This window comes from Ceratosolen solmsi, unplaced genomic scaffold (assembly GCF_000503995.2).
Source record: "Ceratosolen solmsi marchali unplaced genomic scaffold, CerSol_1.0 scaffold63, whole genome shotgun sequence".
Taxonomy (NCBI): domain Eukaryota; kingdom Metazoa; phylum Arthropoda; class Insecta; order Hymenoptera; family Agaonidae; genus Ceratosolen; species Ceratosolen solmsi.
In genome coordinates, this window is record NW_011948437.1 from 1,910,442 (window position 1) to 1,933,704 (window position 23,263).

General features: G+C 32.2%; 1 protein-coding gene across 1 annotated transcript in view; it reads left to right on the forward strand.

Annotated features, from left to right (window-relative positions):
• LOC105365293 (probable serine/threonine-protein kinase mps1) overlaps window positions 1-23,263 on the forward strand; it is a 33,544-nt gene that overhangs the window by 2,584 nt on the left and 7,697 nt on the right. The gene's annotated exons all lie outside the window — the stretch shown is intronic.

Genomic DNA, 23,263 nt, shown 5'->3' on the forward strand with positions numbered 1-23,263 from the left:
ACTTAATGATTGTAGACGCTTACACATCGAAGGGATAAATAAATACAATTTTATAACCCGTCTTCTGCTTTGAATTTTTAGTCAGTAATATACAATATTTATAATATAATTATTATTTTTTAACATTATAGAATTGATAAAGAGCAAATTTTTTTTTTTTTTTTTTTTTTTTTTACAAAACTATTACACAGCATAGATAGGTGTAGCATAGATTTGCATTGAGTGTAATATTTAGTTACCATTATATGATTTTTCTGACCTAAAAACATTATTTTTTGTCAAATTATTTTACAGAAAAGTTTGACAGAAGACTACCAGTCCGCTTCGTATAATAATGGCTGTCTAATATGGCGAACTATGTTTTTGTAATAGAATTATAAGCTTAAGAATTGCTTTTTATCCGTTTGTGATGCAACCGGAAACATTTTATAAATAAATGAAAGATTTTTTTTTTAAATATTCATAGCAAGTTTCATGAATGAGTAGGCACAAAATAATTATTTTGTATAATTTATAAATAACAATAATAGAAAGATGATTATATTTTCGAGCGATTGTCACTACAGCAATAGTGGCGATAAAAAAAAAGAAAAAAAAAGAAGTTGATTAATAATTTCGTGAGCCGTGTGTAGGTGGATAAGCTAAAGTATGTTGTTTACGTATTTTTGAAAGATCCGAGAGGGGGAAATATAAATGGTCGCCCACCACCTCGCGTATTTGCATTTATAACTACATAGAATTTTAACGATTTAACGAGTCATAGACTCCAGAGGAAAAATGAGAGTGTGAAACAGTTTTTTTTTTTTATTGTTACTATTTGGCTTTGAGGGCGTCCGACAGTAGTTGGCCTTGAAAAGGAGCCGGCGATTGGAAAACTGCTCGAGACCAATTTCGTTCACGACGAACAGAGGAAGGAGAGGGACGAAGCGGTCCGTTTCCGTAAACAAGAGCTCGTCAGTATGCAACGGCGAGCGGTCAGATTAAAAATCTCGGTGAATCACCTAATGATGATCGTAAAATTAAAGGTCTCTCGCCGATAATGGATAATAGAGGCGAGGAAATGTTTAAAGGAAAGCAAAGAAACGAGAAGTACGGTTATGCCCCCGGTGAGAAGGAGGACCTAAGTAAAGAGAAATATCCCCGAAGGTTCTGCTAGCCCCGCGTGATCGACCATTGTTTACGATGGGTTCTACAAAGCATTTTACAACATGGCACTTTTTCACTTCGCCACCGAGGAAACGCTTTTTCTCCGACTCTATTTTCACTATTCCCAGAAATATCGAAATTAATTGTCGCTCCTTGCTTCAATTATTGTTTTACAAGTCGGCCGATCGCTCGATGATACACGACAGTTCGGGCCTCGGCCCAGGTAGAGCCGCTATTCTTCTTTTTTACTCCGACTCGGATGCGTGCGATAAGTCTTCGAGAGAGGATTTCCGACGGAAGCCCGGCCGTCGGGAAAAGTGTTTCCCTTACATATTTACGAAATACCGCGGCTAAACAAATTTAATTTATCAAAACGTAACGCAAGCTCACGACTATCTGCTCACCTCATAATTAATATCCGATATTTTAATACCAATACGTGTAGTGAAAATCTTCAGTCACGATTGAGAAACTGATGATAAACAATGTGCGGGGCGATAAATTAATTTTCAGCATGAAAAAAAAACCTTATGGACTCGATATTGAGAACGTAAGGTGCCGAAAGTTTAGGGATAATTTTGTTTTTATGGGAACACGCGGCAAAATACAAAGCCAATTTGGTTCACATGCGGCTATTCATTCTTCCTTTAGAGTTCCGGCCTCCCCTCTCCCCTCGACCTTTGCCTTTTGCCGCACCCGCACCTTCTGCGCTCCCACCCCTTTCTTATTTCTTCTCTTGCCTCCCACCAATTTCCCATTCCTCGCTCATGCGGTCGCGCGAAAATCACAAATGATATCGAAAGCGAATTGCTCGCAATATTATTCGCAGATACGTGTTCCATTACGAATTACAGCCCCTGAGATTCAAATTAGGTTATATCCCCACCCTCTCACTTCACATTGCAGCAACTTAGAAATCAACTTGAACAATTGACTTCTGTCGAGTCATTGCCGCGCACTGTACGGTAGCCTCACGTATTTGCAATTTACTTCCGATTATTATATACTTCTTTATACTTTGATCCTTTGCATTATTATGTTCCTCCAGCAGCACTACTCTTCAGCCTCTCATTCTTATACCTATTCTATCCACTCTTATATTTCATCTTCTTCTCCTGCTTTCTTTCATCCTTTCCTTTTGTACTGCTTTTGCTCTACACAGAGCTTCATAAGAGAAATTACCAATAACTGATTTACTAACATGAAAACATGGTAATTTTGCTTCGAAATTAAATATAGTTCTTCATAAAAATCTCGTCCATCTGTATCCTTATTAATGTTCACTGTAATACCGAATTTATATCTTTCTTGTCGCTTAAAGCTACATTATTCGTGCATTTGCTTAATTAGTATAATTAAAATTATTACATAAAAATATTATTCTCAAAATATCTTAGAAGCATTTAGAAGAAAAATATTTAGAAGCACATTAAATGACGTCTCAAATTATTTATTATACATTTATTAAATATTTTAAATATTTATTATAAATATAATAATTAAATAATTATTACACACACACACACACACACACACACACACACACACACACACACACACACACACACACATATAAATTGATCATAGCAATGCTAAGGACTATTATTATATACAAAAACAATTGAAATATCATCAAAATATATTGTTGCATAAAAATTAGTTACAACATTAATATAGATTGTCCGACGTTTGCTGTGATGATAGTTTTCACTGCAGTTCTACAGCAACCCTCTGTATGTGTATAAATTTTCATTTATACGCAAAAGCACATGGGGCACCGTATGCTTTTTGCGATAAGTATTACAATTTTTTCCACGAATTAGCTAATCATCGAATCGTTTAACATATACATACCCACACTATAAAAATTCTATTTATATTCTATATACTTTTTTTTTTATTATTGTTATTGATAGAATATTAATCATTGCATCGAGCATGTATAAAATGTTCATCAAAATATGTCTAATAATATTATAATTACTCATATTGTTATAAATTATACATATTTATATGTAAATGTTTATATTTATTTATTTATATATAACTATGTATATATTTATGTATATATATATATATATATATATATATATATATATATATATATATATATATATACATTTATATATAACTATACTTATCTGTACAATAATAAATGTTTACGATCGTGTGTAGATAAAAATTGTCATACAGTTTTCAATTACAAGCGTAAAAATTAAGTGTAAAAATTGACAATGACATTTAATTTCATAGAAACGTAGTCCTGTGAGGTAACTGTATAATATGCTAATTCTGATTTTTAAAATGAAATTTGTTATATATTTAAAAATTTTGTGCAAGCCAAGTAGTTGTACGGCTACATATCCAATAATAATTAAATTATTCTAATTTGTTGCCTAGGCTCGGCATACGCCGCAACGAAGTCTTTAAAATATATTGATAACGCGATGTCTCATACATTATATAGTAAACAATTCAGATGAATATTGTTAAGGGGACATTTATTTTCAATTGTCATATGCATTATTAGGCTTATTAACGTATGTGAGATTAAATGTACATAGTCCAAAGATCACGTATTTATAGAATACGAATGTAATCGTAAATCATAAGTAGAAGGGAAATGGTCGCTGTAAAAGAAGCAATGTGCGGAGGATATGTTACCCGCGCTAAGAGTGGCGTGTCAAAGGGAGTAAAAGACGCAATCGAAAGGTATAATTTGTTTCTTTTATTTGGCGTGAAAGGTGTCCGTCGGCCAATAGGGCGGTCGAGAAGTATTTTGCAATAAATGTTGGGTCAACTTTCTTAGGGAGAACTTTCCAGCCGAATAATAGAGCACGAAATTTCAAAGACGAACAGCGCTAATTGAGACGTTCCCAAACTGTCTTCCATCGCACAGCAAATTACGCTCGTACGAGATCTTGGAGCTAGATTTTTCGGAAAACTCGCGGGAAAGATCGTGGAGTTGTTATGACAGTATGTTGGTCAAACAAATTTAATACCCGCCTATGTTATACGATCGGAGAAGCTCCTGCTGTTAAGTGGCCTCCTTCTACTTTCCAAACAAAACTATCGATTTTGAGTTGAGGCAAACGCTACTGGTCTTACGCATTTTCAACTTTTATCTTTCTCCGCTCCTTCGTCTCCTTCCCCCATCCGAGCTGCTTCCTCTTCAAACGCCGCGCGGTCCTATAAAAGCTGTCTTATTACTTAAAAATTACAGCGTTTCCAAACCGACGCTTCTTTTACCTTGTTCCGTCTTTTTAGCATCACTTTTACTCCCAATCCTTGACGGTTCATGCAAATTTAGTAAAGCACGCAGGATTATTTATAAAGCTTCATAATGCGAGATGGGGCCTATATTTCAAACGCAATGAGACTTTTCAATATTATCGGGAAGTTGAGATTGTGAAATTGTGAAAATTTACGGACAATAGAATTTGAAAATTCACCCAAAAAGCGACTGTAGTTTCATTTATGTAGGACGGGGCGGGAGAGGGGGAATCACGTTTTCATAACAGCACGTACGAAAGAACACGAAGATAAACACTGTTATTATTGTTATGCATTTAACCAGCGCATCATACATGTACAGACGTATGCTGCATTCACTTTGATTATCCATGCATTTAAAGGTGTATTACAAATATACATAAATACCAGCCCGATATTATTTTAATATCTTATCTCGATATATAGATCGGTAAATGGAATTATTTATACCGAGACTAGGAAGGACATGAATAATACGAGAGATTTTTGGTACACTCTTGCCCAATTAAATATTGAAAATAAGGTCGAGGGAAATTATTTATGGGGGTATGGTAAAATTCCTTAATTGCTGCACTCTATTTCGTATAATTATCATATATAATCGGCAAGCCCGAATAAAAATCTATATAGAAATTCGTGAATCGTAAAACTTTTATTCTCGACAGATGTTCGCCGGGCCGATCGGCTGCGCTTAATCGTGCTCGTTTCCTTTCACGCGCGTCTCCATCGGTCTCAGGGCGGAGAGAAAAAGAGCTGCTCGTGACGGCCTCTCCTCGGCTTAATAATTTCAAATAAAGGAGCGCAATAACTCGAACGGTTAATCTCATCGTGTTGCGCGGTAGCCTCGCTGTTTGGAAATGAAAAACAAAGGGCGTCGCGGTGTCGTAATGAATTTAGCAAGGATTCAATGGGGAGTCCTTGCGAAGCAATAAAGCTTCCTTGCCTCTCGAGTGTCGTGCTCGATGAAAGCGTTATCGGGTCAAGAAACAGTGACAAATCGGGAATATAAATCTCACGGGCGCCCGCTCCAATATAAATCCCACAGAGGCTCTATGCTTCTCGCCGTCCTGCCGCTCTCTAAGACATAAATCCGACTTAGCCGGCTGCGATTTACAGCTAATTGAGAATTATTCGCGACGGATCGCTCGAGCGATTGATTTTAGGGCGTGGCTTTTCAGGAGATGATACCTCTCTACGCTTAGATCCCTGTTCATTTTGAATGACCGGCCAGGGTTGAACGAAGGAGAGGTGTTAAAGACACGAGTCAAAGCGGGAATGCGACACGACTGAAGAAGTGGGCACTTTAAATCGGACCGGATCGAGCATTGACACACGTATCCTTAGACATTGGCGTTTGCGCAGTCGGGAGAGGAGGAGAATTTCGCGAGCTATATTCCCTAATCGATTCCAAAGTCATTAATGCGTTGGACGTGACATCTTTCCCCTACCCGCGGCGGCTTTGCGTGCGCCACACTGGACGGCCATCTTTGTCCTGAATTAATGTTTCATAGACACGAAGTTTGCGCGCGTCACTTCCTTTAATTAGACGATCGAGGAGCGCGGTGGCTCGTTACGGAATTCGCTCCTAGATCCGGCTACCGAGCGCATCGATCGACTCTCTTCAATTTTTTTCTAAAGACTACCAGCAAAAACGCGGAGGATACCATGAATCACACAGTTAACGCGATGCCGACAAAGACTCGCGCGATCATGGCAGCACAGAGGCGCGGCTCTGTGCTCATGCACACCACGTTATACTCCCATTAGCCAGTCATGGCTACGAACCGGGGATCGAACTGGCCGCGCTCAAATAAATAACGAGTACACTTTAAGCAGCTACGGCAACGATGAAGCAACACGAGGCTCGTGTGCGACGGGCTCTACGACGCTTATCTCAAGCACCTTCTCCCGCCAATGGGAGCTCGATTTTTCTTGGCTTTTTGCGTCAACTCCCGCGAGTTAACGATCGTCGACCCCAACGGCCTCTAGTTCAGTCGAACTTAACCTCCAAGTAGTGAATTCAAACTTGTGAAATTTGCAATTTCTGTTTTCATGGTGCTTCGGTCCTTGCGCTGCTTAGTCAAGAATCAACGTCGCCGCTGCTCATCCGATACCAATTTCTTACCTCTTCTCGTCCTCCTCTCATCCCCAACCCCTCCATACCAGCCACGCCTCCTTCTTTTCATTAATAAATTAGCCTTCTTTGGGAATTTATTTTCACGTGCGAGTGATTATTGGACTACTCAGAGCTCGTGTCTATTTGTTTACCAAGCGTATATATACGCCGAAGGGTCTACCTTTAAGATTGAGATATTTCTATATTTGGACTTTCGTGATTGTGGTTTTCAGTTCCTCGAATACAGCTACGTTTTGAAAAGAAAATCTGAAATATTAGGATTGTTGTGTAACTAACCTAATCTGAATATCTGCCAGGCACATGCGATGAACGATATCCTTTTGTAAGATAGTTTCCATAGAATCGCAAGTACGTTGTTAGTTCAGAGTTACCGATTCTGCGCTCAATTGCCCTCATGTTTTTTCAAGCGTTTTTTAATTAGTACAATAACAATGCAAGATATAAAAAATTTCTTCCTTCCTTCTTTCTTTCACACTTGCCAAGTATTTGATGAGTATAATGCTACTCGTAAACATGTTTCTTGATGCATAATTTCGCTTGTTTTAATTTATTACTGCTCATTGTATTTAAGACTAGATTAGCCACAAACAAGTTAATGATCCATCACAATATATATAATTAATTACAGCGTATTTTAATAAATCAATGCATACTAAAGTCGGACTAATTTCCGGAAAAATATGTATTTGATTTTTTTTTTTATTTATTTATTTATTTATTTATTCCTTTATTTTAAAGCCTCTCATTTAAAGTTATATCTATAAATATATATATATATATATATTATTTATGGTATGTTAATGACATCATTTCACGAAGCACTGGGTGCAGTTTAAAATGACAACATACATAGATTTGATGATTAACGATGAATTTAATTTTGCTTATCGCCAAAAAGATTAAAATGAAAAGAAGTCAAAAAGAAGAAGAAAGGAATGGTCAGATTTATGCTTCCAAGTCGGACTTGAAGAGGGGAAAAAAAACAAATATCCTGTCAATATATTTTTGTAATATTTTATTTATTCATATTAGCATAATTTATATTAGTCTACTTTTTTTTTTATCATCATCATATTGGATAAATATAAACATCGCCGTCGAGAAAAAGCATTCGTAGGTCTAAAAATACAAGTTAGAATTGAGCTTCTCATCGTTTTTTAATAACACCATACACGGGAATATCAATAAAAATTGTTTAATCCATCACTGACAGAAACAGAGCAAACGAAGTGACCGAAACTATTTGAAATGAATATCATTTCAAAGATTCTGAATAATTAGGTTATTAGAATAAATAAGTGTGAACCTTCCAATGTATTCAATTGGAATAACAGGTAATTAAATTAGCCAATTTCCCAGGTCAAGACCCGCCTCTGGCATTCTCTAACAACCTCGGCTTCGAAATTGCGCGCAAAGCCAACCAAGTTAGCAAATTAACGCCGAAGCTTCTTTGGAAAAAATCTCGGCGAGAATCAAAAGAAAACAAGTTTCATCCGCTCTTGTTAAGGATAATGGTCTTTGATTAAGTTGTGATGTGGACCCACGCGCCTCTTTTTTTTCTTACGCAATTTTAACGCAACGGCTTCATTTATATTACATTCGCTGCGATATTATAAAATTTTCTCATGCTTTTACCCCTCCAACATCATTATTTTATTAATTCTAGCTTAAATACATTAGGATTAAAGCATTGACCGATTAGATGTTCAAATTTTTTTTTGCACTACAAAACCGAAGGAAGTTGATTTATTACATGAAAATGTAACGTAATCTCGACAGTATTCTGTATTAGAAAAAAAAAACTTAATATTAATATTAAATTTAATAAATATTAATTTAATATTATTTATTAAATAAAATTAAAATTCAGTAACAGTTTAAGGAAACTTATCTTCTAATGATGTGTGATAAAAAATAGTCTTATCGAAAACTTTTTGTTAACATTAATAGATAATTACGCGTTAAAAGCTTGCATAACTCTTGTGGCTTTAAAAAATTAATTTCCCTTTCCACTTATTTTTGCTTCGTTTAAAAGTTCACCTTTTCATTAGTATGATATAAAATTCTTCATCGCTTACAAAAAAACTGTCCAATATATTTCAACTCTCAAGCCTAGTGCCTCCTATTAATTACAAATAAGAACATCTAAATAAATAATCATAGAATAACAAAAGAAAAATAAACATAAATAATTATAGTATTAAAGTTATTTTAATGATAAGTATGCCAAGAATTTTACAAAATGTAAAATATAATTTTTTAATGCAACTTTTCTCATTAAATTCAAATCGTTGAATGAAAAAGTTCGAAATATTCATTAAATACATTACTCTTAAATGTATTGTTGTAACGAAATTCGAATACATTACTGGTGCAATAAAGCAGAGCATGACTAAATAAATCTGTTTTAAATTTACCCACGATGATTTCCCAGGCACGTATAATGTGTGCAGAGAAGATTTTGTGCCGTAATACAAACTTAGGGGGAGTAAAGGAGGCTCGTGCATCTTTTACGCGGCTAACGAGTCTTCGTGTGGCGCCCCGTCGTGTAACATTATAATAACGAGATATCGAACAAGCAGTCAGATATTGAATTTCGCCCTTTAAGAGCGTAAGAGCGTGCGAGCCGCAAGAATCGCTACTCCCTATACACGAGGGAATCCAATGAAAACGATCGAGGCTGCACACACGATCCTCATTACTGCATGTTTACATGTGGATTGTTAGTTTTAAATAAATATGCTCCTCGCCATGAGTTCGAATAACGTTCGATATTTAGCGCAACTGGATGTTTGCTTTCTTGACCAGTGGAAAGAGAATTGGTACAACTAGGTAATAAGGATCAGGCCATGTTCGTTATGCTATTACGGAAAATGACTTCCTATAGCTTTATGAACTTATTGTCCCTTATATTCTTTATTGTCGTGTACGACCTTGCCAAACTCCTCCCACGTTTCGAATCATTATACCAACCTGCTTCTCATCATTAATATTCAAAATCAATGCATTCTTCTATATTGACTTAATATACTTTTATATTAATTTAATATACTTTTACCGCATGCATTTATTTCGATAATAATAAATAAATCAATAAAAAACAAGAATGTACGTTATAATTTGATATAATTATAATTTCAATAATATGTAGCTCGCAATTTCGGGCAATTGAATGATGATTGAATTCAACGATGGTAATGATAATGATTATGCCGATACTTTAATTGATAAAAATTTATTTTTATTAATTATTTATTTTAAAAATTAATTTTTTTACCATATGGAATCGTCAATATTCTTACTGTAATTTCATGAAAATTATTTTTTTTTAATTTATCCGAATACATTCGTATTACTTGAATGTTACACAACAATACCATCTATGTACAATTCAATGCTATAAACAATACTATATACAAGGTACAAAATTAATAGTTAATCATACGAAATAATTTTCTTATTATTAAAAGTAAAAAATGTTTTAATGTTTACGAGACAATTTACTCTTATGAAAGAGCAAAAAGTCAGAAATATTAAACCACGCTACTTATAGATAAATAAAGCAGTTTATTTGAACTACAAACATGCCGGTACATAGTAGGTAAATTATGTACAACTTCTTAAACGAGTCAATATTTTTTTTATATTTTTACTTCCTACTCATTTCATTGTACTTGCCTACCATTTATGAGAATTCAAAAAATTTAATAATCTTGTTATTGTTAAGTATTTTTTAATAAAAGAAATATAATATTCATTGTTCATATTAGTAACTTTGCGATTGAGGATATATAATACCGTCGATGATACATTAAGGCTTTAAACAATTTGGCATCCAAAATTTCCAGAATTCTTATATTTGAGGTGTTTTTTATTTCTGCTATGTAGTTATGTAATATTATAAAAATACATAATATGTTAAAAATCATGATCTTTTTTTCGTAACAAAATATGTATTCACCGAATCAACTTTAATCATGCAAACAAAAAATCATTAAATTATAGTATCTTTATGTTATTACATAATATGAAATAAATAAATAAAATAGAACAATACTCATAATTAATACAATTTGATGAATATATTGGAAAAAACATACAAATATATCATATATCTTCGGCCTCATTAAAAAATTGAACAAAAAAATTTAGTTTATTTTTAAAATAGTGAAATTTTAATAATGAATCGATTTTGGTTAAAAATAAAAATTATCATCTAATTCTTCATTTTGTTCTGCTCTTTTTTTTCTTTTTCTTTCTAAGTTTTAATGCTAACTCATTTAAATAATATATAAATTTACTAATTTTCTATATCCATATTTAATTATCCTTTATTAAATATTAGATAGTTTATTATTTTACTATAGAAAAACATTCTATTTGTTATTATTAAATTTATTTCTTCTTTCATGTTATATAAAGTATACAAATTATTAAATATAATAATTTTATTGCAAAAAATTGTTATTTTTTAATTTTTGTACTGTATTGTTCTAAAATTGACTCGTTAATTATGAAATATATTTTTACTAATGACGTCAATATTTTATAAATCCATACGTTATTAATTTTTTATAAGAAAAGTAGTAGTATGTCATTTTCCACTAGATATCATTTTCCTTAATTTTTACAAGTATATTATATTTTGGCATATACAATGTGTAATTACATATTTTTTAAGTTAGCGATTTTCTAATTTATTGTTACAATTTATTTAATTTATTTGTATATCCATATGTAACAATCAATGGAAACATATAAATGGAAATATAAAAATATAAAAAGATATAAATATATCATATGGAAAGATATAAATTTTTGAAAATAATTTATAATACATTTTTTTCCATCATATATAAAATATCTAAATATAAAAAGTTAAATTTTCTAATTTTCGTACATTGAAATAAATAGATATGTAAAGTTGGTGGTCCTTAATATATATATATTTATTTTAATTATCTTGTGAAAATTTTATCTCATATTTTATTTTAAACACTGTTAAATGTTTAGTCCTACCTTTAATAAATATATAAACGTCATTTTCTTGTGTACTTGATAAGGGAAAAAAAATTTCCGTTACATTAACAACTGAATATAATGCCAATTTAATGTTTTTTGTAATTCTATAAACTGATTATTTATACTGATCATTTCACTGGTTATATACTTGATTGATTAAATTAATTAAATAATTTCATGTGTAAGACTATTTTCGTAATTATTTTGTCAATTTTGATAGTTAAGATTGCTCCAAATAAACAATTACATTTAAGTTTGTACATTTCATATTTAAATCTTCTTTGTTAATAGGAGAAATATATCAGATATTTTTATATATTTTTACTTTTATTTATATTTAACTTAAATGTGTTTATATTTAGTCTGGATAATTATTTAAGGTTTTCTTTAGTTTTTATTTTTTTGTTTTCATACGTTGTATAAAATGAAAATACTTCACGACTGTTAGTATGATATAAAAAATGCCTCTACAAACATAAATAATAAAATTAATATAGTGAAAAATATGCTATAGCACAGATTTTATTATTTTATTGACCTATAATACATTTATGAATAATATTGAAAATATATTTCTCTGTAATTGAAATTGAAAAGTTGAATAATTGAAGAATTAATTTGCATTTCATTACTTGAATATATATTTAGTTGGTAAAAACTATGTTTACAACTATGGATAAAAACTATCTATTTTTGAAATTAATCTAATATAAAATACTAAACATGGAATAAAGTATTTACAACCCTGTAGTTAAGTCGTTAAATTTTTATAATCTATTATTATGGTAAATTTTGTATTCCAAAAAAAAGAAAAAAAAATCCACGAGCACTTGGAGTGCTCAATTATAACGTTCATTAATATTCTATATACATATTTATATTTTATTCTCTCCTTTGTTCCGAATGTATGTATATCGATACATACATATGAATTTGGTAGATAGATACAGATATTGATATAAATGATAAAAATAATTTATTATTTATTATACTATATTATGTAATATATATATTTATGTTTAGAAATTTAAAAATATTTATACTAGTCTTTGTCAATTGAAAGACATTTATTTTTTTATGATAAATTGCCTTCTTTCAGTTTTTAATTATTCATTATTAGGGTAGTTCGAAGCTTGACGAAATTATCACTTGTAAAACATTAATATAATCATTAATTAGTATTATATCTCTAAATATTATACGATTTTATACGATATTTTATATATATATATATATATATAAAATACTTATTCTATAATCAAACATATAATTGTTTAATTTTAAATAAGCATATAAAAATATGAGAGAATATAGAAGAGAATATATGAAAAATCATATTATAAAAAATATATATAAAATGAAACACAAACGAATAGATCTTAAAAGACATTAAGAAATTCATATATAAGAATTAATAATTTTGATTTTTAAAATTTAATTAATAAAATTAAATAGATTTTAATATATTAGAAAATACAAAAAAACAATAAAGACTTCTATTTCTTAAGTTGAATAAATTCATCTACATTAACTCTATAAGTAAGCGATTTTTTAATTAAAGTATTAGAATTTTCATTACTGAAAATTAATTTGTTTATTTTTATTCATTATTTAATAACATAATTATGTTCCATTAGGCAATTATCAGATATTAATTTCAATTTTTACTTTTTCACACTGAAGCACATTATATACATATATATATATATATATATACATATGTTCAGCAACGTGTGTTCATATTGAATTGTACGTTTCTTAATAATAATTTAATTATTAATATTAATTCATTTGAATTAGTACTGATACTTATGCATATAAATTTATAAGTAAATTTGTCAATTAATATTAATAATTACCACGTATATTTATAAAATAAACAAACGTTTGAATAAGAATACGTTAATATATTAGTTCAGTTGATTTAATAAATCCGTTACGCTAACGCTGAAAGTTTCATAATTTTTTAATTTTAAATTCACGATTTAATGTTCTAATTATTTAAGCTAATTTTTAATATTGTGTAATTATAAATCAATTGGCTAATACAATCTGTGTACTTTTTAATCGACCAATAAATACGTTTAATGTTAGCCTGATAATTTTACACATACAGATTTATCAATGTTTATTAGTATTTTATCAAAATTGCTAATTAATTTTATCGAACAATTTTTACAACGATATTTCTAAAATTAAATATCTTCGTTTAAGTTTTGACAAATTTTTTAGTTTTCAAATTACTATTGTCTATATAATTGTATGTTAGAATAACATTAAATTAATTTTATTTTGTATAAGTTCTATCTTTTTGTATATCTATTAATAATTAATCTCAATCAATGATATTTCACTGTATTATATTCATTGCGAAATTTATTGATGTAGCCTCGTTATTAAAAAAATTTGGGTAAAACTTATTTAATTGGTTACGGATAAATAAGAAATTTAAAATGACATAGCTACTGTATTTCAGATTTGACTATATATTAATTTAGTATAGTTCTGTTTTTATTCGGATAAAAAATTCAGTAAACATTATAGATAAATTCAATGTACGAAAATAGGATAGAGATGATTCTCCTTCATTTCTTCATCGTTTGATGATTTTTTTTCCATTAAAAAATTTTTTTTCTGCTGTACAAAGCACTAACGCTACAGATCAAACATAATATAATAATATTGTACATAACAGCTTTGGATAGTTTAAGTTTTATTTTAATTATTTATTTCTGTTTTCATTCATTTTTTTTATAACTTTTACAATTTAAGCGTTAAATTTTAGGCTAAGCGTATAATCTTAAGAAAATTAAATGAATTAATGATTTTTAATTATTAAAGTATAATTTATTTTTATGAAATTATATCATATTGATAATACATGCTTTTAATTTCATAATTTAGGATGTATATAATAACTTTACCAATTCCATATATCTATAACGATATATCACTTATCAGTAAAATAAATATTGTATTTATGTTAGTGCAAATCGTTAATGCAATATTATTGGAATACAGTGTCTGAGAAAAGCAACTTAATTTAATATTTAGTAGAGTTCGCTATTAATTTGCATTCTCCCAAAGAAATTTTTATATATTGTTATAAAAGTAATATTTGTTATTTTAGTAAATCAAATATTTTGTATTAGTATATTTTATCTTATGTTTTATATAAATATGTCCTTTAATATAATACTAATAAAAAATATAATAATGTATAAAATGAAACAATATATAAGCTAATATATATTTGTACTAAATTTTACTATTTAGAATTATAGAATAATACATAGAAATTGTACCAAAATCCAATATACAGAAATATTACACAAACCCATGCAGGTACGTAAGCGCATTGGCAGATGTACACATATTCGAATTTTGAGTCTAATTCGTCAATAACATAGTGATAAGAATACTTTACTTCAAAGTACATCCTTTACGTGTTTAGATTTTTATGTATCTATAGTCAACATTATTTACATTATGTTATATGAGATGTAAGATTTCTGCAATTCATAATTCTCTAACATTTCACAAAGACGATGTATAATAATAGAAAATATAAAAATTCATTTTTACACTGCAAAAGTCACCTTTATTTAATATCAATTGTTCATTGATTATAATATTATTTATAATTCCTTTAATTTAAGAACGTTTCAATGCAATCATATACAATCATGTTCATTTGGTCTATGTGGTTCTAGAATTAATTAAAATTTCCAATTCCATGAGAATAGTTTTAGTAATTTTAGTATAAAATTTACGAAATTTATGAACTGAATAAATATTCGAGTTTACATGGAGTTTTGGAGCACATAAAATTATAAAAAAAATTTCCCTTTCATGGTTTTCTATATTAAAATACGAAAGAGGATTTGTAAATAGCTCGATTATCTAAAAATAAAAATAAATTATAATGAATAATTGCGAAATAGGAAGTAGATCCTCCATTGATTGGATGTTAATGACGTAGAGCGATAATTGATTTTGAGTTGAAAGAAGGCAATTTAGACATTGAACCTGTACCCATGGGAGGCAAACGAAGGGTGGGTCAAAAAACTCAAAATACGTGGAAATGTCGGCTAAACGAGAATGGACTCGTGGATCCTGGGCGTGATGAACATCGATATATTGCTCCTGGGAGTTGATACTATGGGAATGAGACCGTGCATGTCGGAACCAAAAGGGGGAGTGAATTCTGTTGGGGGAAATCGCTTGGAAAATGGAAAAGCCAGCCAACCAGCCAGGGCAGGCTGGTGACAAATGATACTCCCATCTATGGACAATTTACGCCTCGGAATTTTACTGCAAACTGCATCCTCCTCCTTTCGAATATGAATTTTTCCTCGACAGCCCTTTTAAAGTTATGCGTCTAGCTTACTTTAATCTGGAAAATTACTTTTTAAAATATATTTTGTCAAATAAACTGTTATTATGATATATTCATATATTTTTTGAAAAAGTAACTACCTATTATTAATAAAAAAGAAAAAAGAAAAAAAGCTCTTTGACCTTCGAGTTTACGTTTTAGTTGTTTTATTATTGAATGCAAATAATTTTACCATTACATATATTTCTCGTTAATTTATCAATTCTCATGACGAGTGGAAAAGTATATTTCGAAATGAAGTAAATGATTTATGCTTGTACGATATATTTTATCTAAAAGATTTGACATAACAATCATGAAATCCGCCATGTTTGAAATTGAATTTTCTTAATATCAATTTGCGCGAGCTCCGTAAATATGAAATATCAGTGGGCGCTGTTTTGAATATACAAATCATTCAGTACTCAATAATATAATGAATCAGCAATGAAAATACGACGTTTTTACCTACTGTAATAAGTTTCACCTAGAATCTTTGGATAAGCGTGAAAAAGGTGTAAAAAATCGAAAGTGACGTAATTCTCATTTTTTCCGTTGACGCTAACTAAACTATAAGATAATGCACGATGGTTATTGATTGTTCTCTCTCTCTCTCTCTCTCTCTCTCCCTCTCTCATTATTATTATTATTATTATTATTATTATTATTATTAAATTATTGTATTAATTAAATTATTATATATTATTGTATTAAACATTATGAGCCTGCCTGAATCGACATATCCTTTTGTACTGCCTTTGAACGCTTTAATTCTATTTTTTACACTGCCTATTCTCGTGAAAAGTTTTAAATACTCAGGTCTAGCGCAGCGACGGAGCAAAAACCTGATGCTTGCAACATCTTGCCAGTTCCCTAATTCTTCGTCGTTCGTATTCCGTCCCTCATTATTATTGCAGTTTCTTCTTGCGCGCGATAACACGAAAAGGCTCGCGCAAAATAGTCTATCCAATATAAAAGACGTAATGAATCGAATATGCAGCCGAAGAATTAACACGATCGTAATATCACGGCTTAAAAGATACGAGGGGAGATGTAGTACGTAAGTTGAGAAAAATGCGGTACGAGGGACACGCTTAAGTTAGGATAATCGCCTGAAACGATTTGCTCTTTTCACACTCGATTAACTTCGCAATCTCTGTTGACTATGAGGGCGACATGTCCCTGCCGAGTTCCCCGACGCTCTGTATCTAACAGATTGTTTCTCATCACTTGCTCATCTCTCTAAACCTATATTCTTCTCTCGCTCCTGTGAGCCATCTTTTATATTGATTCAGGCATCCTTACGTTTTTCATGTAATAACAAAACGCGCTGCATTCCTTCCAAGCGTTTCTTGATAGAACAATGTTTTATGCCGTTCTCAGTAATTTTTTCATTAACCAACAAAACTTTTTGAAAAGTTGTTCGCATCAACGATAATCCTTTAGCTCCGAAATGATTTACTTATTTCTGCACAATAGAAAATTGTAAATTGTTCAGGCAGTAAACAAAATAACCTTCGATTCCTGCTATTACAAATAAAATAAATTTTACGATCTTCGTTATATTTATTATTATATGAAAAATAGTGTTAAATTAGAAAAAAAAGCGACGGTCTACTTTTTCATTTTTCAGCTGTTTACACAAGTAAGCAGTTGAGATTAGTAAAAATTTGTGTCAGATAATTCTGTTTGGAGTCGGCAAAGTTAATATAGAACAGTAGTATTTTGACGGATTATCTTGAATTTTCGTCTCTTACGCCACTTCTTTGCATGTGGATGAATTCGCTCTCCCAGCTTTCTCCTTTAATTACGCTCTCATTCGCTAACATCTCTCTCTCTGGTTCTCTAATTTGGAGATTAATGTGAAGAAGAGGAAGAGGCCGCACTCAAGTGCTTCTTCTCTACTTCTCTCTAATGGGTATTAAGTCAGAATTTACAGGATGGAGTACACAATACACCGGAAAACAAACAACGTCAGATAGTGCGTAGACGCCGTAAGTTCACCTCTACGGCAGCGTTTCAACTAAAATTCCATACAAGTTTGCTGGAATGAAATGCTCGCACTCAACTCGACGAGAGATTTGCTGCCAGTAAACAGCGAGTCCTGCAATGTTTTCGTTGCTCCCGAGAGAAAAATGAACCGACGATTTACGCACCGACATCCGAGAATTTCACTTTAACGGTCTATATATTCGCAAGTTTGCTTTTTCCTTGCTACGCTTGACAGTCTATTATTCTTTTATAATACGTGAAAACCAGAGTCTTCCTTAATTTGCAGATTAAAGAAATCGATTGATTTTTTTTTCTTTCTACGACACGTTCTATTCTAGAAATAAAGATTTCCATATATAATTAAAATGTGTTACAATATTTTATTAAATTAAATGCAAGTTAATTTTTTATTATCATTATTAACTTTAATATCTTTTATTATCTTTTATATAAAATTAATTTTCATTATTTAACGAATTAACTATTATTGACAATAAAAATTTCCTCTAAATACACTGTACATATATATATATATACATACACTGGATTTTAAATTTTAGATAATTTTTTGTCGTAATCTTTTGCAACGGATTTTAATTCAAAATGTAAACAATAAATACAGCCTAAAGCAATTCTAAAGTTTGTAAAATATATATTGTTTATATATTCTTTCTATACTAACATAATTATAAACATTATATAAACTATTTTATTCTATTACATTATCTAATGGTATAGTCGTAGAATAACATAAAATAGCAAATATTAATGAATTTAGCTTATTTTGTGTAAGTAAAAACTATTTATACATTTTTACATACCTAGTTGAAAGTATGTTTATAATTTTCTAGATAAAATACATATTTTTAGCGCAATAAATACTCTTATACAGAATATATACATTATATACAATATCTACATTTATCTATTATTAAGTTTTTGTCATAAAATTATTATTCTAAGGGTCGAATAAAGTTTCTAACAAGAATATGCGTTGAAAATGATATTGTTTACACAAGATCAGAAGTGAATAGGCACACTCAGTGAGATTTTCGGCCGGGCTTATTGTTACGACAAGCTCGTGCATTCAATTTTCGTGGGCAAAGTTGCAAAGTCACATTTTCATGGCACTAGTTGGGCGGTTGGAGATAATTGGTCATGCTTCCGACTGACCAGGCAATCGCGGAAGTGGGGTGTCTACTCTCCTGGAAAGTGGACACCTGCTAATGCCAAAGATGAATTTTTCTCGCGAGCCGCCTGTGTAATCGTTCGAAAACTTAATTTGGACCTGTTCGCCTATTTCTTGTCACACTTGATATTCCACGTAGCTCCCCTCTACCGAGCGATCGTAGAAAAAAACAACAGAACGTGAAAATAGAGCTCGTTCTTTAATAGAACTCTTAATAAATCCTCAACTATTTTCGTGGTGTGAAACCTTGACAAAAGGATATAGTTTGACTATAGTTTCGCGCCTGCCACGCTTCCCTTGAAATTAGGCATCTGCCGCTCGGAACAAACCGATTCGAAGATTGAATTTAATCTGTTGGAAAGGCGTAGAGGGCTGATGATGACGCAACGGTAATCGTTTTGCTACGGCGCGCACAGGTGGCTGCTCTCCCCGTCGCTGGTTGAATTGCCCAAGGCACGTGCATTAATAGTAATGGATTCATTGGAGACCGCATCGGCAGCGCCCAGCCATGGACATCGCTGTCACTTCGATCGGCCATCGTTTCTACACAACTAGTCTGCATAATCCTCCAATCACTCCACTTTTTGAGCGGAGCTCCAGTCGGCTCGATAATGCTGTCAATATCGTAAAGCAATTAAATTTTTTCATTTCTTTTCCTTGAAACCGTCACATCAGTAGTTGAAACTTAATTACGGTTGCGCTGACTTGCTCGCGCGCTCAATTAAACTGTAAAAATTAGTAATTCGAGAATTCTGGCTTACCGGTAAAATTCTTTCGAAGTCCGAAGAAAGCGAACGGAAAAAAAAATTGTAGAAGATAGCACGAAGAGGGAGAGATTTAGAGTGGGAGAGTAGAAAGGAGAGTGGGAATGAGCGGGTCGAGGATTTCGCGGCGGGCGGGGCTGAGGGGGTTAGAATAGCCACCGTTTTGTACAGACAAATAGAAAAACGGAATATACGAGCGCACCTTTCTTCTTCTGGCGGTGAAGCGCAATGGAATAAAAAAAAAAAAAAAGAATTAAAGTTACGTTTAATAAATGCATGTTGATACAGCTGCCTTTGTGGACTTGTGCGGAACACTGAGCCGAAAAAGCCTAAGGGTTTGAATACACATGTGTGCATGCGCACATGCATATGCGAAATGTATACGTACATACGTACGTACACAGATGTATATATATATATATATATATATATATTTGGATATGTTCATACATGCGAACGTATGTGCATAGATGTATACGTATTACAGCGCACCCCGACTTATACTATAGTTCGCTAAGATGCGGTATTTCACGTTTTCTTTTCTTTTTACTTCCTCTTGTAACGCTTAAATCGCTTTACACGCCATATATCATCCTCGTCGATTGCTAATTCTCTCGTGAGGCTATAAATTACATTACTAATTTTATAATTTTTTTCAAAGAGCCTTATAATCTGAACGAAAAATAAAGGAAACCTTACTAGCTATCGCAAAGACCACAGTCGCGCAATTGAACTGTGGCTAAGGTATTTTGCATCGGCGCTATACAAATAAGTGCATGTTGATTCCTAATGAAAGATACAAACCCAATGATGATTTCAACGTTGATATGAGATTACCTTTTTATTTTTAAGATTGATTTTTAACTGTATCCATTGAAGTCTTCCATTTTTTAAGGTTAAGAATGTGATGCTCAGCTACGAAAAATATTTTTGTTGCAAGTGAAATCTGTGTTCAATGACAAATTCAGAAGGTAGTAATCCATGAAAAACTCTAGAATAACGTTAGTTTCATACTCTATGTCTTACAATAAATTCCTAATCGATGGCATTGAACAATGTCGTAAATTTGTAAGAGAATAGGAATAGAAAACGATGTCTGCCGGCCAATCTTGCTCGAACATTTCTTCCAAAATGTGATTTTATCTACTTTTGTTTTCAAATTTCTTGAAACACTTGTTATCGTTTTTCTGGCATTTTCTTCTTTTTTCCACTTGACATGCCCGTCGGTGCCTAATATGCTTAGCATGCCAAATCGAAGAATTCGCGAAATGTCCGCCTTACAACATGATTGCATCATATTCAATGAGACGTTAGTCGAGCAACTTTAAGAAATCGGTTAATTCCTCTAATATTATATCTGCGCTATCAATTTTTTATTTTCATCTTTACTTTTTATTACCCTCTCCCCTTGATCTTATTAATCAAGGCCCATAAATATACTATTTCTTGAGAACAGCGTTTTTATTATCTCATTCTGTTATCGAGGGAAAAATATCGAGCTCTCCCGTTGTACTTTTTGTTGCTCCTCTGTTTCTTACACTTGCGATTAACGTCTAATTATTAATGTATTCAAGCGTTCATAATACATGCACAAACGCGCACACACCTGTAAAGAGATGAAAAGATATTATTATAACCGAAAAATTTATGTTAAAAAAAAGTTAAAAAAAAAAGAAAAGAGCTTAGGTAGGTATGGATACGCTTTTAAATATAAATTTTTATAGGAAAAACATTTGTTTGCCTTCGATTGCGCGCAGATGGTTTACTATTAAAATATGACAGCAGAAAGACGGTAAGGGCATCCAGAGACAGAGAAACGGCTTTTATTTATCATTTATTCAGTTATTAGCCATTCTTTTTGTCTCGAGCAGACACCCACTAAAATGTTTTTGACCGCACACTTGCACAAGACTCATCTGGTGGAGAGACAAATGCCTTTGTCTGAAGCAACGGCGAGCAAGCGAATCGCCAAATACTTTACGGAAGCGCTATTTTTACGGACAGGAGCTGCGGTATCTTGTATCAGGCGGTCGAGTCGTTACGAGAACAGTAAATTTTACAGAGGCTTGTGTATAGGTGCCACCACGAATCGTGCAAAGAGTGACGAGTAAAAAATGATAAAGGCGTTTGTAAAGCGATGCGGGCGAGCAATTAGATCTGTCGTTCTCAGACATTTGTCTCGTGCAGATGCGTGTCCCATTCCTAAATTAAAATGTGAAGACGGCTGTGCAGCCAAAAACAAAATTCTCCAAGATTTCGGAATATTGCATAGGAATGCAAACACACAAGTATATTAGTGGGCTCGGAGTTAGACAACGGAGGAGGGTGGGGAGTGGAGTGGCGTGACCATCGAAAACGGACAGGTGCTTGATCCGAAACCTCCTCACCCCCGACAAAACTGACTATCAATTTTCCCGACTCGGGTTTAATTTCTCTCCTATCCTGTAATTAATATATCATATCCACTGGTTAATTTTTCTTTGTCTCTCGGCCGGTTTGCCGTTCCTCTTTACTTTCCTCTGTTATTCTATTATTCAGCATTTACATTCAGCTTCAGTCATAACCATAAAATTCGAGCGCACGGCTTATTAGTAATTAATTATTTATCTCTCGTAAATAATCCTAGCAAACATATGAAATTCTTTGGCACGCTCTCCTAGCGAATTCATCGAATAAACGGTGCTTAACGCGTGCTTAGCACTTTTCTTTAAAAAAATAAAAAAATAAATAGTAGCGGGACAATTAAATATAAATAAATGGATGTAGAGAAACGGGAGAAAGTCGAGTGGAGTCGAGTGGAGTCGAGTGGAGCCTCTATCATCGACTCCTTCAATTTGTTCGCACACAGGAGCGTTTAACGAGCGTGGTGCAAAAAATCAAGCCAGCCGAGAAAAAAAGGAGCTCGAGATATTCCGCATGCGTCGAATGTATCCAAGGATACATATCCGCAGTCGAGTCTCTAGGGATTACATCGTCTTACTGGTTGTAAAGATGTCGAGTTGCGGGAAGTCGAGCCAAGAGAAAGAAAAGGAGGAAAACAGTTAGCGACATCTAATTGTAGAAGTGACGACGCCATAACTAATGACCGACGAACTCTCAATGCCATTCGTCATCATGAAAGCATATCGGCTCCTTCCCTCTCCCGCTTTTTCTTTATTCTTTCCCCATTTTGCTTTTCTGTTGCTGTGGCTTTTCCGTTTCTTGCCTTTCGGGAACGTCTCATTCCCTCGGGAGACTGATTTCGTCTGTCCTTATATCGAGGGGGTCCTAAGATTGGGAAGCGCGAGTTTTGATTGATGCGCAAGCGCGAAAAACGAGTCGACGTTGATGAATAGTTTCTCAAAATTTTACACGATAACATG